This window comes from Solea solea, unplaced genomic scaffold (genome assembly GCF_958295425.1).
Source record: "Solea solea unplaced genomic scaffold, fSolSol10.1 scaffold_37, whole genome shotgun sequence".
Taxonomy (NCBI): domain Eukaryota; kingdom Metazoa; phylum Chordata; class Actinopteri; order Pleuronectiformes; family Soleidae; genus Solea; species Solea solea.
The window spans coordinates 225001-237500 of NW_026704163.1; the positions used below are offsets into that span (position 1 = coordinate 225001).

The following is a 12500-nucleotide window of genomic DNA, read 5'->3' on the forward strand; positions in this document are numbered from 1 at the left end:
CGGCAAACCAAAAACGTTGAAGAAAGGCTGTCCCAAGGTGGCCGGCCGGGCCGACCGAGACCGTGGTGACTCCGGCGGATAGACTCCTTGGCTGCTCTCAAGGAGAGGGTCTATGTCGACTCTGGTTTTTCTTCAAAATGCACAAGTCTTTCGCCTTTTACTAAAGACTTCCGTGGAGAGGAACGTCCGAGAGTTTAAGTTAGTGATGGTGAGATGAAGCCTCATGAGGCATTGAACCACTTGAGCCAATTGGTTTGAGAAAGGGTTCATTTCTCGAAGCTTCATGTGCACACGAAACCACCTACTGGCCAAGTGTATAATCACAGGCAGCTGTATCTGAACCACATAATGTGTGATGAATTGAATTGTTGTGTCTGTTAGAAATGACTATGAATTACAAAAAATGTGTGACCAAATAATTTCTGTTTAATACATTGTTTGAATGTATTGTGTGTGTATATCTTCCCAAAATGGTAATATCATAATATGGCAGGTTGTGCAATGTTTTTTCTGAAAATGGCATCGGCGTAATCAGGCAGAGGACAATGAAAGTGCTTGTGGAACTAGGAAAAGGGCACAGATTATGCTTGTGTAACTTGGACAATGATGAGCCTCGCTGGCTCCATCCTATATCACCTATCCTACTCTCCTCACTCTCCTAAATCTCTCTCTCTCCCTCTCTCCCTAAACTCTCCAAACTATCTCCAAACTATATAAACGCTATCCAAACTGTAGTATCCAAACTCTCCAAACTATCCAAACTCTCAACTGACCGCAACTCTCCTTCAAAAACATTTTGAATGGAGCCTGAGGGGTCTATATAGCTGTAAAACCTCGCGCAAAATCTGAACCACTTCACGAAGCAATCACGTGGTACAGCCGGGCAGCGAGGCTTCGGACGTCATCATTTTTGGCTCCTCCCCTAAATGAAGCAAGCCTCGATACGCGCATCGCGGAAACGCCCCCTCCCCTACTCGGCACACGCTTCGAAGCCTCGAAACGGAACGTCACATCACTAGTTTAAGTTATTTTTGGTGGGCTTTGCTGTATGGCTGCGCCCTTTGAGTGTGTCAAATGTCAAGCAGCTGTCCGTCACGGCTCAGAGGTGCACTTAGATCACCTGGGGGCGGAGGTGATCGGCAGCAGCCTTTGTTATGCGCACTTCAGAAACATGGCACCACAACAAGTAACTTGTGCACCAAGATCTTGAGTTGGCCCCAGACACTGGCGGGCCATCGCTTCTCGGCCTTTTGGCTAAGATCAAGTGTAGTATCTGTTCTTATCAGTTTAATATCTGATATGTCCTCTATATGGGGATTAAATATTAAATGCATTTTTGAGCATTGGGCGGTGAAACCTGGGGCTTGCTCTCTTCACTCCTTGCATTGACCTGGTATTGCAGTGCCACCAGGAACGGTGCACCGTTCTTTTTTTCTGTGAAAACCAAAGCAAGGCTGAAACTGGAAGGACATTAACGTGTGCCTGTGCGTCAACGTGATTGCAAGCCCACGTTTCTTGTAAGGAAGCAGCAGTGTCAAAGCGTGCTGCAGTGTAAAAGCTTACAGCACCTGGTATTCCCAGGCAGTCTCCCATCCAAGTACTAACCAGGCCTGACCCTGCTTAGCTTCCGAGATCAGACGAGATCGGGCGTGCTCAGGGTGGTGTGGCCGTAAGCCGACGAGCAGGTGACACAGACTCCTTTTATAGACCAGGCAAGGCCCCCTGCTCGTGGAGGGGCTCAAAAGTCAGCCTTCCGAACACACTGCACTTGAGCCTTTATCGCCACTACCTGCTACACTCTATTCCAGTATTTGGAAGCTACACCGAGATGGGTAAGCTGCTGTTGGTGCCGTCAGGTCCAGTTGTTGCTGAATCTATAGGAAATGACAGCCAGGTATGCCAGTGAAAAGGTCGAGTGTTTCCTCTCCAATGTGTGCTGGAGGTTGAAGTTGAACACAGCACAGCATTAACGAGCACCTGAGTCAAGGCATTGCGCTCTGGGACTATCCATTTCCTGCACCATCGGCCAAAGAGCTGTGTCTGGGAACAGCCACCCAGTGCTGGGCAAGTACACCTCATACTTACCTGGCAGGGGAGACACCATGATCAAGAAGGTGGTTCACCCAGAGCGAGGCTCAGCCATTGCACTCTGGTTGTGCTGACCCCTGCAAATTCCCCAAACGTGGGAATCTTGACTGCATAATTTTTGCTGGTGGGGTACTGCGTCCGCGCTCTCCCCCGATGACGTAGTTGTAAGCAAAGGTCAGCCGCCCAAAGTTCCGCCTTGTGTGCCCATCTCCAGGCTTCTCACGTGCTCGCAGAGCGACATCCCCAGTCTTTCCAAGTTGCTGGGAACGGGATGGTTGTGGGTGTTGTCTTTTAGCTCTAAGGAAATGTCATGCTCCCTTTCCCGGCTCTTTGTAGGAGAACTGGATTGTTGGAGATGGATCCATGGCCATCATGCCAAGGGTTAATACTTTGGCGCTTGTTCCGTCCACTCCTGTACATTGACCTGATATTGAAGCCATGCCAGGAGCAGCTCACCATTTCAGAAGCCCGGAGGAGCTGGGAAACGGCCCGGCAGTTTGTACTGCTCGGTGTGACACAGAGCTGCTTTGCTCATGCACTCACATCTACCACTAAACCTTGGAGGTGTGCCCGGGAGCGAGGAATGTGCCACAGCCTCAGCGATTGATAGAAAACTGCAGCACACAACCAACAGTAAGAATGCGCTTCCAAACATGCAGTCAAATGTGGGCGGTTGATTGGCCGGCAAACCAAAAACGTTGAAGAAAGGCTGTCCCAAGGTGGCCGGCCGGGCCGACCGAGACTGTGGTGACTCCGGCGGATAGACTCCTTGGCTGCTCTCAAGGTGAGGGTCTATGTCGACTCTGGTTTTTCTTCAAAATGCACAAGTCTTTCGCCTTTTACTAAAGACTTCCGTGGAGAGGAACGTCCGAGAGTTTAAGTTATTTTTGGTGGGCTTTGCTGTATGGCTGCGCCCTTTGAGTGTGTCAAATGTCAAGCAGCTGTCCGTCACCGCTCAGAGGTGCACTTAGATCACCTGGGGGCGGAGGTGATCGGCAGCAGCCTTTGTTATGCGCACTTCAGAAACATGGCACCACAACAAGTAACTTGTGTGCCAAGATCTTGAGTTGGCCCCAGACACTGGCGGGCCATCGCTTCTCAGCCTTTTGGCTAAGATCAAGTGTAGTATCTGTCCTTATCAGTTTAATATCTGATATGTCCTCTATATGGGGATTAAATATTAAATGCATTTTTGAGCATTGGGCGGTGAAACCTGGGGCTTGCTCTCTTCACTCCTTGCATTGACCTGGTATTGCAGTGCCACCAGGAACGGTGCACCGTTCTCTTTTTTTCTGTGAAAACCAAAGCAAGGCTGAAACTGGAAGGACATTAACGTGTGCCCGTGCGTCAACGTAATTGCAAGCCCACGTTTCTTGTAAGGAAGCAGCAGTGTCAAAGCGTGCTGCAGTGTAAAAGTGTGCTGCAGTGTAAAAGCTTACAGCACCTGGTATTCCCAGGCAGTCTCCCATCCAAGTACTAACCAGGCCCTACCCTGCTTAGCTTCCGAGATCAGACGAGATCGGGCGTGCTCAGGGTGGTGTGGCCGTAAGCCGACGGGCAGGTGACACAGACTCCTTTTATAGACCAGGCAAGGCCCCCTGCTCGTGGAGGGGCTCAAAAGTCAGCCTTCCGAACACACTGCACTTGAGCCTTTATCGCCACTACCTGCTACACTCTATTCCAGTATTTGGAAGCTACACCGAGATGGGTAAGCTGCTGTTGGTGCCGTCAGGTCCAGTTGTTGCTGAATCTATAGGAAATGACAGCCAGGTATGCCAGTGAAAAGGTCGAGTGTTTCCTCTCCAATGTGTGCTGGAGGTTGAAGTTGAACACAGCACAGCATTAACGAGCACCTGAGTCAAGGCATTGGACTCTGGGACTATCCATTTCCTGCACCATCGGCCAAAGAGCTGTGTCTGGGAACCGCCACCCAGTGCTGGGCAAGTGCACCTCATACTTACCTGGCAGGGGAGACACCATGATCAAGAAGGTGGTTCACCCAGGGCGAGGCTCAGCCATTGCACTCTGGTTGTGCTGACCCCTGCAAATTCCCCAAACGTGGGAATCTTGACTGCATAATTTTTGCTGGTGGGGTACTGCGTCCGCGCTCTCCCCTGATGACGTAGTTGTAAGCAAAGGTCAGCCGCCCAAAGTTCCGCCTTGTGTGCCCATCTCCAGGCTTCTCACGTGCTCGCAGAGCGACATCCCCTGTCTTTCCAAGTTGCTGGGAATGGGATGGTTGTGGGTGTTGTCTTTTAGCTCTAAGGAAATGTCATGCTCCCTTTACCGGCTCTTTGTAGGAGAACTGGATTGTTGGAGATGGATCCATGGCCATCATGCCAAGGGTTAATACTTTGGCGCTTGTTCCATCCACTCCTGTACATTGACCTGATATTGAAGCGATGCCAGGAGCAGCTCACCATTTCAGAAGCCCGGAGGAGCTGGGAAACGGCCCGGCAGTTTGTACTGCTCGGTGTGACACAGAGCTGCTTTGCTCATGCACTCACATCTACCACTAAACCTTGGAGGTGTGCCACAGCCTCAGCGATTGATAGAAAACTGCAGCACACAACCAACAGTAAGAATGCGCTTCCAAACATGCAGTCAAATGTGGGCGGTTGATTGGCCGGCAAACCAAAAACGTTGAAGAAAGGCTGTCCCAAGGTGGTCGGCCGGGCCGACCGAGACTGTGGTGACTCCGGCGGATAGACTCCTTGGCTGCTCTCAAGGAGAGGGGCTATGTCGACTCTGGTTTTTCTTCAAAATGCACAAGTCTTTCGCCTTTTACTAAAGACTTCCGTGGAGAGGAACGTCCGAGAGTTTAAGTTATTTTTGGTGGGCTTTGCTGTATGGCTGCGCCCTTTGAGTGTGTCAAATGTCAAGCAGCTGTCCGTCACGGCTCAGAGGTGCGCTTAGATCACCTGGGGGCGGAGGTGATCGGCAGCAGCCTTTGTTATGCGCACTTCAGAAACATGGCACCACAACAAGTAACTTGTGCGCCAAGATCTTGAGTTGGCCCAAGACACTGGCGGGCCATCGCTTCTCGGCCTTTTGGCTAAGATCAAGTGTAGTATCTGTTCTTATCAGTTTAATATCTGATATGTCCTCTATATGGGGATTAAATATTAAATGCATTTTTGAGCATTGGGCGGTGAAACCTGGGGCTTGCTCTCTTCACTCCTTGCATTGACCTGGTATTGCAGTGCCACCAGGAACGGTGCACCGTTCTCTTTTTTTCTGTGAAAACCAAAGCAAGGCTGAAACTGGAAGGACATTAACGTGTGCCCGTGCGTCAACGTAATTGCAAGCCCACGTTTCTTGTAAGGAAGCAGCAGTGTCAAAGCGTGCTGCAGTGTAAAAGCTTACAGCACCTGGTATTCCCAGGCAGTCTCCCATCCAAGTACTAACCAGGCCCGACCCTGCTTAGCTTCCGAGATCAGACGAGATCGGGCGTGCTCAGGGTGGTGTGGCCGTAAGCCGACGGGCAGGTGACACAGACTCCTTTTATAGACCAGGCAAGGCCCCCTGCTCGTGGAGGGGCTCAAAAGTCAGCCTTCCGAACACACTGCACTTGAGCCTTTATCGCCACTACCTGCTACACTCTATTCCAGTATTTGGAAGCTACACCAAGATGGGTAAGCTGCTGTTGGTGCCGTCAGGTCCAGTTGTTGCTGAATCTATAGGAAATGACAGCCAGGTATGCCAGTGAAAAGGTCGAGTGTTTCCTCTCCAATGTGTGCTGGAGGTTGAAGTTGAACACAGCACAGCATTAACGAGCACCTGAGTCAAGGCATTGCGCTCTGGGACTATCCATTTCCTGCACCATCGGCCAAAGAGCTGTGTCTGGGAACAGCCACCCAGTGCTGGGCAAGTACACCTCATACTTACCTGGCAGGGGAGACACCATGATCAAGAAGGTGGTTCACCCAGAGCGAGGCTCAGCCATTGTACTCTGGTTGTGCTGACCCCTGCAAATTCCCCAAACGTGGGAATCTTGACTGCATAATTTTTGCTGGTGGGGTACTGCGTCCGCGCTCTCCCCCGATGACGTAGTTGTAAGCAAAGGTCAGCCGCCCAAAGTTCCGCCTTGTGTGCCCATCTCCAGGCTTCTCACGTGCTCGCAGAGCGACATCCCCAGTCTTTCCAAGTTGCTGGGAACGGGATGGTTGTGGGTGTTGTCTTTTAGCTCTAAGGAAATGTCATGCTCCCTTTCCCGGCTCTTTGTAGGAGAACTGGATTGTTGGAGATGGATCCATGGCCATCATGCCAAGGGTTAATACTTTGGCGCTTGTTCCGTCCACTCCTGTACATTGACCTGATATTGAAGCGATGCCAGGAGCAGCTCACCATTTCAGAAGCCCGGAGGAGCTGGGAAACGGCCCGGCAGTTTGTACTGCTCGGTGTGACACAGAGCTACTCTGCTCATGCACTCACATCTACCACTAAACCTTGGAGGTGTGCCCGGGAGCGAGGAATGTGCCACAGCCTCAGCGATTGATAGAAAACTGCAGCACACAACCAACAGTAAGAATGCGCTTCCAAACATGCAGTCAAATGTGGGCGGTTGATTGGCCGGCAAACCAAAAACGTTGAAGAAAGGCTGTCCCAAGGTGGCCGGCCGGGCCGACCGAGACCGTGGTGACTCCGGCGGATAGACTCCTTGGCTGCTCTCAAGGAGAGGGTCTATGTCGACTCTGGTTTTTCTTCAAAATGCACAAGTCTTTCGCCTTTTACTAAAGACTTCCGTGGAGAGGAACGTCCGAGAGTTTAAGTTAGTGATGGTGAGATGAAGCCTCATGAGGCATTGAACCACTTGAGCCAATTGGTTCGAGAAAGGGTTCATTTCTCGAAGCTTCATGTGCACACGAAACCACCTACTGGCCAAGTGTATAATCACAGGCAGCTGTATCTGAACCACATAATGTGTGATGAATTGAATTGTTGTGTCTGTTAGAAATGACTATGAATTACAAAAAATGTGTGACCAAATAATTTCTGTTTAATACATTGTTTGAATGTATTGTGTGTGTATATCTTCCCAAAATGGTAATATCATAATATGGCAGGTTGTGCAATGTTTTTTCTGAAAATGGCATCGGCGTAATCAGGCAGAGGACAATGAAAGTGCTTGTGGAACTAGGAAAAGGGCACAGATTATGCTTGTGTAACTTGGACAATGATGAGCCTCGCTGGCTCCATCCTATATCACCTATCCTACTCTCCTCACTCTCCTAAATCTCTCTCTCTCCCTCTCTCCCTAAACTCTCCAAACTATCTCCAAACTATATAAACGCTATCCAAACTGTAGTATCCAAACTCTCCAAACTATCCAAACTCTCAACTGACCGCAACTCTCCTTCAAAAACATTTTGAATGGAGCCTGAGGGGTCTATATAGCTGTAAAACCTCGCGCAAAATCTGAACCACTTCACGAAGCAATCACGTGGTACAGCCGGGCAGCGAGGCTTCGGACGTCATCATTTTTGGCTCCTCCCCTAAATGAAGCAAGCCTCGATACGCGCATCGCGGAAACGCCCCCTCCCCTACTCGGCACACGCTTCGAAGCCTCGAAACGGAACGTCACATCACTAGTTTAAGTTATTTTTGGTGGGCTTTGCTGTATGGCTGCGCCCTTTGAGTGTGTCAAATGTCAAGCAGCTGTCCGTCACGGCTCAGAGGTGCACTTAGATCACCTGGGGGCGGAGGTGATCGGCAGCAGCCTTTGTTATGCGCACTTCAGAAACATGGCACCACAACAAGTAACTTGTGCACCAAGATCTTGAGTTGGCCCCAGACACTGGCGGGCCATCGCTTCTCGGCCTTTTGGCTAAGATCAAGTGTAGTATCTGTTCTCATCAGTTTAATATCTGATATGTCCTCTATATGGGGATTAAATATTAAATGCATTTTTGAGCATTGGGCGGTGAAACCTGGGGCTTGCTCTCTTCACTCCTTGCATTGACCTGGTATTGCAGTGCCACCAGGAACGGTGCACCGTTCTTTTTTTCTGTGAAAACCAAAGCAAGGCTGAAACTGGAAGGACATTAACGTGTGCCTGTGCGTCAACGTGATTGCAAGCCCACGTTTCTTGTAAGGAAGCAGCAGTGTCAAAGCGTGCTGCAGTGTAAAAGCTTACAGCACCTGGTATTCCCAGGCAGTCTCCCATCCAAGTACTAACCAGGCCTGACCCTGCTTAGCTTCCGAGATCAGACGAGATCGGGCGTGCTCAGGGTGGTGTGGCCGTAAGCCGACGAGCAGGTGACACAGACTCCTTTTATAGACCAGGCAAGGCCCCCTGCTCGTGGAGGGGCTCAAAAGTCAGCCTTCCGAACACACTGCACTTGAGCCTTTATCGCCACTACCTGCTACACTCTATTCCAGTATTTGGAAGCTACACCGAGATGGGTAAGCTGCTGTTGGTGCCGTCAGGTCCAGTTGTTGCTGAATCTATAGGAAATGACAGCCAGGTATGCCAGTGAAAAGGTCGAGTGTTTCCTCTCCAATGTGTGCTGGAGGTTGAAGTTGAACACAGCACAGCATTAACGAGCACCTGAGTCAAGGCATTGCGCTCTGGGACTATCCATTTCCTGCACCATCGGCCAAAGAGCTGTGTCTGGGAACAGCCACCCAGTGCTGGGCAAGTACACCTCATACTTACCTGGCAGGGGAGACACCATGATCAAGAAGGTGGTTCACCCAGAGCGAGGCTCAGCCATTGCACTCTGGTTGTGCTGACCCCTGCAAATTCCCCAAACGTGGGAATCTTGACTGCATAATTTTTGCTGGTGGGGTACTGCGTCCGCGCTCTCCCCCGATGACGTAGTTGTAAGCAAAGGTCAGCCGCCCAAAGTTCCGCCTTGTGTGCCCATCTCCAGGCTTCTCACGTGCTCGCAGAGCGACATCCCCAGTCTTTCCAAGTTGCTGGGAACGGGATGGTTGTGGGTGTTGTCTTTTAGCTCTAAGGAAATGTCATGCTCCCTTTCCCGGCTCTTTGTAGGAGAACTGGATTGTTGGAGATGGATCCATGGCCATCATGCCAAGGGTTAATACTTTGGCGCTTGTTCCGTCCACTCCTGTACATTGACCTGATATTGAAGCGATGCCAGGAGCAGCTCACCATTTCAGAAGCCCGGAGGAGCTGGGAAACGGCCCGGCAGTTTGTACTGCTCGGTGTGACACAGAGCTACTCTGCTCATGCACTCACATCTACCACTAAACCTTGGAGGTGTGCCCGGGAGCGAGGAATGTGCCACAGCCTCAGCGATTGATAGAAAACTGCAGCACACAACCAACAGTAAGAATGCGCTTCCAAACATGCAGTCAAATGTGGGCGGTTGATTGGCCGGCAAACCAAAAACGTTGAAGAAAGGCTGTCCCAAGGTGGCCGGCCGGGCCGACCGAGACCGTGGTGACTCCGGCGGATAGACTCCTTGGCTGCTCTCAAGGAGAGGGTCTATGTCGACTCTGGTTTTTCTTCAAAATGCACAAGTCTTTCGCCTTTTACTAAAGACTTCCGTGGAGAGGAACGTCCGAGAGTTTAAGTTAGTGATGGTGAGATGAAGCCTCATGAGGCATTGAACCACTTGAGCCAATTGGTTCGAGAAAGGGTTCATTTCTCGAAGCTTCATGTGCACACGAAACCACCTACTGGCCAAGTGTATAATCACAGGCAGCTGTATCTGAACCACATAATGTGTGATGAATTGAATTGTTGTGTCTGTTAGAAATGACTATGAATTACAAAAAATGTGTGACCAAATAATTTCTGTTTAATACATTGTTTGAATGTATTGTGTGTGTATATCTTCCCAAAATGGTAATATCATAATATGGCAGGTTGTGCAATGTTTTTTCTGAAAATGGCATCGGCGTAATCAGGCAGAGGACAATGAAAGTGCTTGTGGAACTAGGAAAAGGGCACAGATTATGCTTGTGTAACTTGGACAATGATGAGCCTCGCTGGCTCCATCCTATATCACCTATCCTACTCTCCTCACTCTCCTAAATCTCTCTCTCTCCCTCTCTCCCTAAACTCTCCAAACTATCTCCAAACTATATAAACGCTATCCAAACTGTAGTATCCAAACTCTCCAAACTATCCAAACTCTCAACTGACCGCAACTCTCCTTCAAAAACATTTTGAATGGAGCCTGAGGGGTCTATATAGCTGTAAAACCTCGCGCAAAATCTGAACCACTTCACGAAGCAATCACGTGGTACAGCCGGGCAGCGAGGCTTCGGACGTCATCATTTTTGGCTCCTCCCCTAAATGAAGCAAGCCTCGATACGCGCATCGCGGAAACGCCCCCTCCCCTACTCGGCACACGCTTCGAAGCCTCGAAACGGAACGTCACATCACTAGTTTAAGTTATTTTTGGTGGGCTTTGCTGTATGGCTGCGCCCTTTGAGTGTGTCAAATGTCAAGCAGCTGTCCGTCACGGCTCAGAGGTGCACTTAGATCACCTGGGGGCGGAGGTGATCGGCAGCAGCCTTTGTTATGCGCACTTCAGAAACATGGCACCACAACAAGTAACTTGTGCACCAAGATCTTGAGTTGGCCCCAGACACTGGCGGGCCATCGCTTCTCGGCCTTTTGGCTAAGATCAAGTGTAGTATCTGTTCTTATCAGTTTAATATCTGATATGTCCTCTATATGGGGATTAAATATTAAATGCATTTTTGAGCATTGGGCGGTGAAACCTGGGGCTTGCTCTCTTCACTCCTTGCATTGACCTGGTATTGCAGTGCCACCAGGAACGGTGCACCGTTCTTTTTTTCTGTGAAAACCAAAGCAAGGCTGAAACTGGAAGGACATTAACGTGTGCCTGTGCGTCAACGTGATTGCAAGCCCACGTTTCTTGTAAGGAAGCAGCAGTGTCAAAGCGTGCTGCAGTGTAAAAGCTTACAGCACCTGGTATTCCCAGGCAGTCTCCCATCCAAGTACTAACCAGGCCTGACCCTGCTTAGCTTCCGAGATCAGACGAGATCGGGCGTGCTCAGGGTGGTGTGGCCGTAAGCCGACGAGCAGGTGACACAGACTCCTTTTATAGACCAGGCAAGGCCCCCTGCTCGTGGAGGGGCTCAAAAGTCAGCCTTCCGAACACACTGCACTTGAGCCTTTATCGCCACTACCTGCTACACTCTATTCCAGTATTTGGAAGCTACACCGAGATGGGTAAGCTGCTGTTGGTGCCGTCAGGTCCAGTTGTTGCTGAATCTATAGGAAATGACAGCCAGGTATGCCAGTGAAAAGGTCGAGTGTTTCCTCTCCAATGTGTGCTGGAGGTTGAAGTTGAACACAGCACAGCATTAACGAGCACCTGAGTCAAGGCATTGCGCTCTGGGACTATCCATTTCCTGCACCATCGGCCAAAGAGCTGTGTCTGGGAACAGCCACCCAGTGCTGGGCAAGTACACCTCATACTTACCTGGCAGGGGAGACACCATGATCAAGAAGGTGGTTCACCCAGAGCGAGGCTCAGCCATTGCACTCTGGTTGTGCTGACCCCTGCAAATTCCCCAAACGTGGGAATCTTGACTGCATAATTTTTGCTGGTGGGGTACTGCGTCCGCGCTCTCCCCCGATGACGTAGTTGTAAGCAAAGGTCAGCCGCCCAAAGTTCCGCCTTGTGTGCCCATCTCCAGGCTTCTCACGTGCTCGCAGAGCGACATCCCCAGTCTTTCCAAGTTGCTGGGAACGGGATGGTTGTGGGTGTTGTCTTTTAGCTCTAAGGAAATGTCATGCTCCCTTTCCCGGCTCTTTGTAGGAGAACTGGATTGTTGGAGATGGATCCATGGCCATCATGCCAAGGGTTAATACTTTGGCGCTTGTTCCGTCCACTCCTGTACATTGACCTGATATTGAAGCGATGCCAGGAGCAGCTCACCATTTCAGAAGCCCGGAGGAGCTGGGAAACGGCCCGGCAGTTTGTACTGCTCGGTGTGACACAGAGCTACTCTGCTCATGCACTCACATCTACCACTAAACCTTGGAGGTGTGCCCGGGAGCGAGGAATGTGCCACAGCCTCAGCGATTGATAGAAAACTGCAGCACACAACCAACAGTAAGAATGCGCTTCCAAACATGCAGTCAAATGTGGGCGGTTGATTGGCCGGCAAACCAAAAACGTTGAAGAAAGGCTGTCCCAAGGTGGCCGGCCGGGCCGACCGAGACTGTGGTGACTCCGGCGGATAGACTCGTTGGCTGCTCTCAAGGAGAGGGGCTATGTCGACTCTGGTTTTTCTTCAAAATGCACAAGTCTTTCGCCTTTTACTAAAGACTTCCGTGGAGAGGAACGTCCGAGAGTTTAAGTTAGTGATGGTGAGATGAAGCCTCATGAGGCATTGAACCACTTGAGCCAATTGGTTCGAGAAAGGGTTCATTTCTCGAAGCTTCATGTGCACACGAAACC

General features: G+C 50.4%; 21 non-coding genes across 21 annotated transcripts; 16 read left to right on the plus strand and 5 right to left on the minus strand.

The window, feature by feature from the left end:
- Nucleotides 1–116: 116 nt before the first annotated feature.
- On the plus strand, nucleotides 117–231 carry LOC131454092 (U5 spliceosomal RNA). Its single transcript, XR_009238771.1, has one exon. It is a non-coding gene; the product is annotated as a U5 spliceosomal RNA (small nuclear RNA).
- A 1003-nt stretch (nucleotides 232–1234) lies between these two features.
- LOC131454551 (U2 spliceosomal RNA) lies at nucleotides 1235–1427 on the plus strand. The gene has a single exon (XR_009239210.1). It is a non-coding gene; the product is annotated as a U2 spliceosomal RNA (small nuclear RNA).
- Nucleotides 1428–1556: 129 nt separating this feature from the next.
- LOC131454220 (5S ribosomal RNA) lies at nucleotides 1557–1675 on the minus strand. The gene has a single exon (XR_009238892.1). It is a non-coding gene; the product is annotated as a 5S ribosomal RNA (ribosomal RNA).
- Nucleotides 1676–2077: 402 nt separating this feature from the next.
- Nucleotides 2078–2241, plus strand: LOC131454444 (U1 spliceosomal RNA). Its single transcript, XR_009239109.1, has one exon. It is a non-coding gene; the product is annotated as a U1 spliceosomal RNA (small nuclear RNA).
- A 645-nt stretch (nucleotides 2242–2886) lies between these two features.
- LOC131453977 (U5 spliceosomal RNA) lies at nucleotides 2887–2999 on the plus strand. The gene has a single exon (XR_009238662.1). It is a non-coding gene; the product is annotated as a U5 spliceosomal RNA (small nuclear RNA).
- Nucleotides 3000–3178: 179 nt separating this feature from the next.
- LOC131453861 (U2 spliceosomal RNA) lies at nucleotides 3179–3371 on the plus strand. Its single transcript, XR_009238553.1, has one exon. It is a non-coding gene; the product is annotated as a U2 spliceosomal RNA (small nuclear RNA).
- A 149-nt stretch (nucleotides 3372–3520) lies between these two features.
- On the minus strand, nucleotides 3521–3639 carry LOC131454193 (5S ribosomal RNA). The gene has a single exon (XR_009238867.1). It is a non-coding gene; the product is annotated as a 5S ribosomal RNA (ribosomal RNA).
- Nucleotides 3640–4041: 402 nt separating this feature from the next.
- Nucleotides 4042–4205, plus strand: LOC131454262 (U1 spliceosomal RNA). Its single transcript, XR_009238933.1, has one exon. It is a non-coding gene; the product is annotated as a U1 spliceosomal RNA (small nuclear RNA).
- Nucleotides 4206–4831: 626 nt separating this feature from the next.
- Nucleotides 4832–4944, plus strand: LOC131453979 (U5 spliceosomal RNA). Its single transcript, XR_009238663.1, has one exon. It is a non-coding gene; the product is annotated as a U5 spliceosomal RNA (small nuclear RNA).
- A 179-nt stretch (nucleotides 4945–5123) lies between these two features.
- On the plus strand, nucleotides 5124–5316 carry LOC131454552 (U2 spliceosomal RNA). Its single transcript, XR_009239211.1, has one exon. It is a non-coding gene; the product is annotated as a U2 spliceosomal RNA (small nuclear RNA).
- A 131-nt stretch (nucleotides 5317–5447) lies between these two features.
- On the minus strand, nucleotides 5448–5566 carry LOC131453939 (5S ribosomal RNA). Its single transcript, XR_009238626.1, has one exon. It is a non-coding gene; the product is annotated as a 5S ribosomal RNA (ribosomal RNA).
- Nucleotides 5567–5968: 402 nt separating this feature from the next.
- On the plus strand, nucleotides 5969–6132 carry LOC131454459 (U1 spliceosomal RNA). Its single transcript, XR_009239123.1, has one exon. It is a non-coding gene; the product is annotated as a U1 spliceosomal RNA (small nuclear RNA).
- A 645-nt stretch (nucleotides 6133–6777) lies between these two features.
- Nucleotides 6778–6892, plus strand: LOC131454101 (U5 spliceosomal RNA). Its single transcript, XR_009238780.1, has one exon. It is a non-coding gene; the product is annotated as a U5 spliceosomal RNA (small nuclear RNA).
- A 1003-nt stretch (nucleotides 6893–7895) lies between these two features.
- Nucleotides 7896–8088, plus strand: LOC131453862 (U2 spliceosomal RNA). The gene has a single exon (XR_009238554.1). It is a non-coding gene; the product is annotated as a U2 spliceosomal RNA (small nuclear RNA).
- A 129-nt stretch (nucleotides 8089–8217) lies between these two features.
- On the minus strand, nucleotides 8218–8336 carry LOC131454221 (5S ribosomal RNA). The gene has a single exon (XR_009238893.1). It is a non-coding gene; the product is annotated as a 5S ribosomal RNA (ribosomal RNA).
- Nucleotides 8337–8738: 402 nt separating this feature from the next.
- LOC131454445 (U1 spliceosomal RNA) lies at nucleotides 8739–8902 on the plus strand. Its single transcript, XR_009239110.1, has one exon. It is a non-coding gene; the product is annotated as a U1 spliceosomal RNA (small nuclear RNA).
- Nucleotides 8903–9547: 645 nt separating this feature from the next.
- Nucleotides 9548–9662, plus strand: LOC131454102 (U5 spliceosomal RNA). Its single transcript, XR_009238781.1, has one exon. It is a non-coding gene; the product is annotated as a U5 spliceosomal RNA (small nuclear RNA).
- Nucleotides 9663–10665: 1003 nt separating this feature from the next.
- On the plus strand, nucleotides 10666–10858 carry LOC131454554 (U2 spliceosomal RNA). The gene has a single exon (XR_009239213.1). It is a non-coding gene; the product is annotated as a U2 spliceosomal RNA (small nuclear RNA).
- A 129-nt stretch (nucleotides 10859–10987) lies between these two features.
- LOC131454223 (5S ribosomal RNA) lies at nucleotides 10988–11106 on the minus strand. The gene has a single exon (XR_009238894.1). It is a non-coding gene; the product is annotated as a 5S ribosomal RNA (ribosomal RNA).
- Nucleotides 11107–11508: 402 nt separating this feature from the next.
- On the plus strand, nucleotides 11509–11672 carry LOC131454446 (U1 spliceosomal RNA). The gene has a single exon (XR_009239111.1). It is a non-coding gene; the product is annotated as a U1 spliceosomal RNA (small nuclear RNA).
- Nucleotides 11673–12317: 645 nt separating this feature from the next.
- LOC131454105 (U5 spliceosomal RNA) lies at nucleotides 12318–12432 on the plus strand. Its single transcript, XR_009238783.1, has one exon. It is a non-coding gene; the product is annotated as a U5 spliceosomal RNA (small nuclear RNA).
- The last annotated feature ends 68 nt before the right edge of the window (nucleotides 12433–12500 follow it).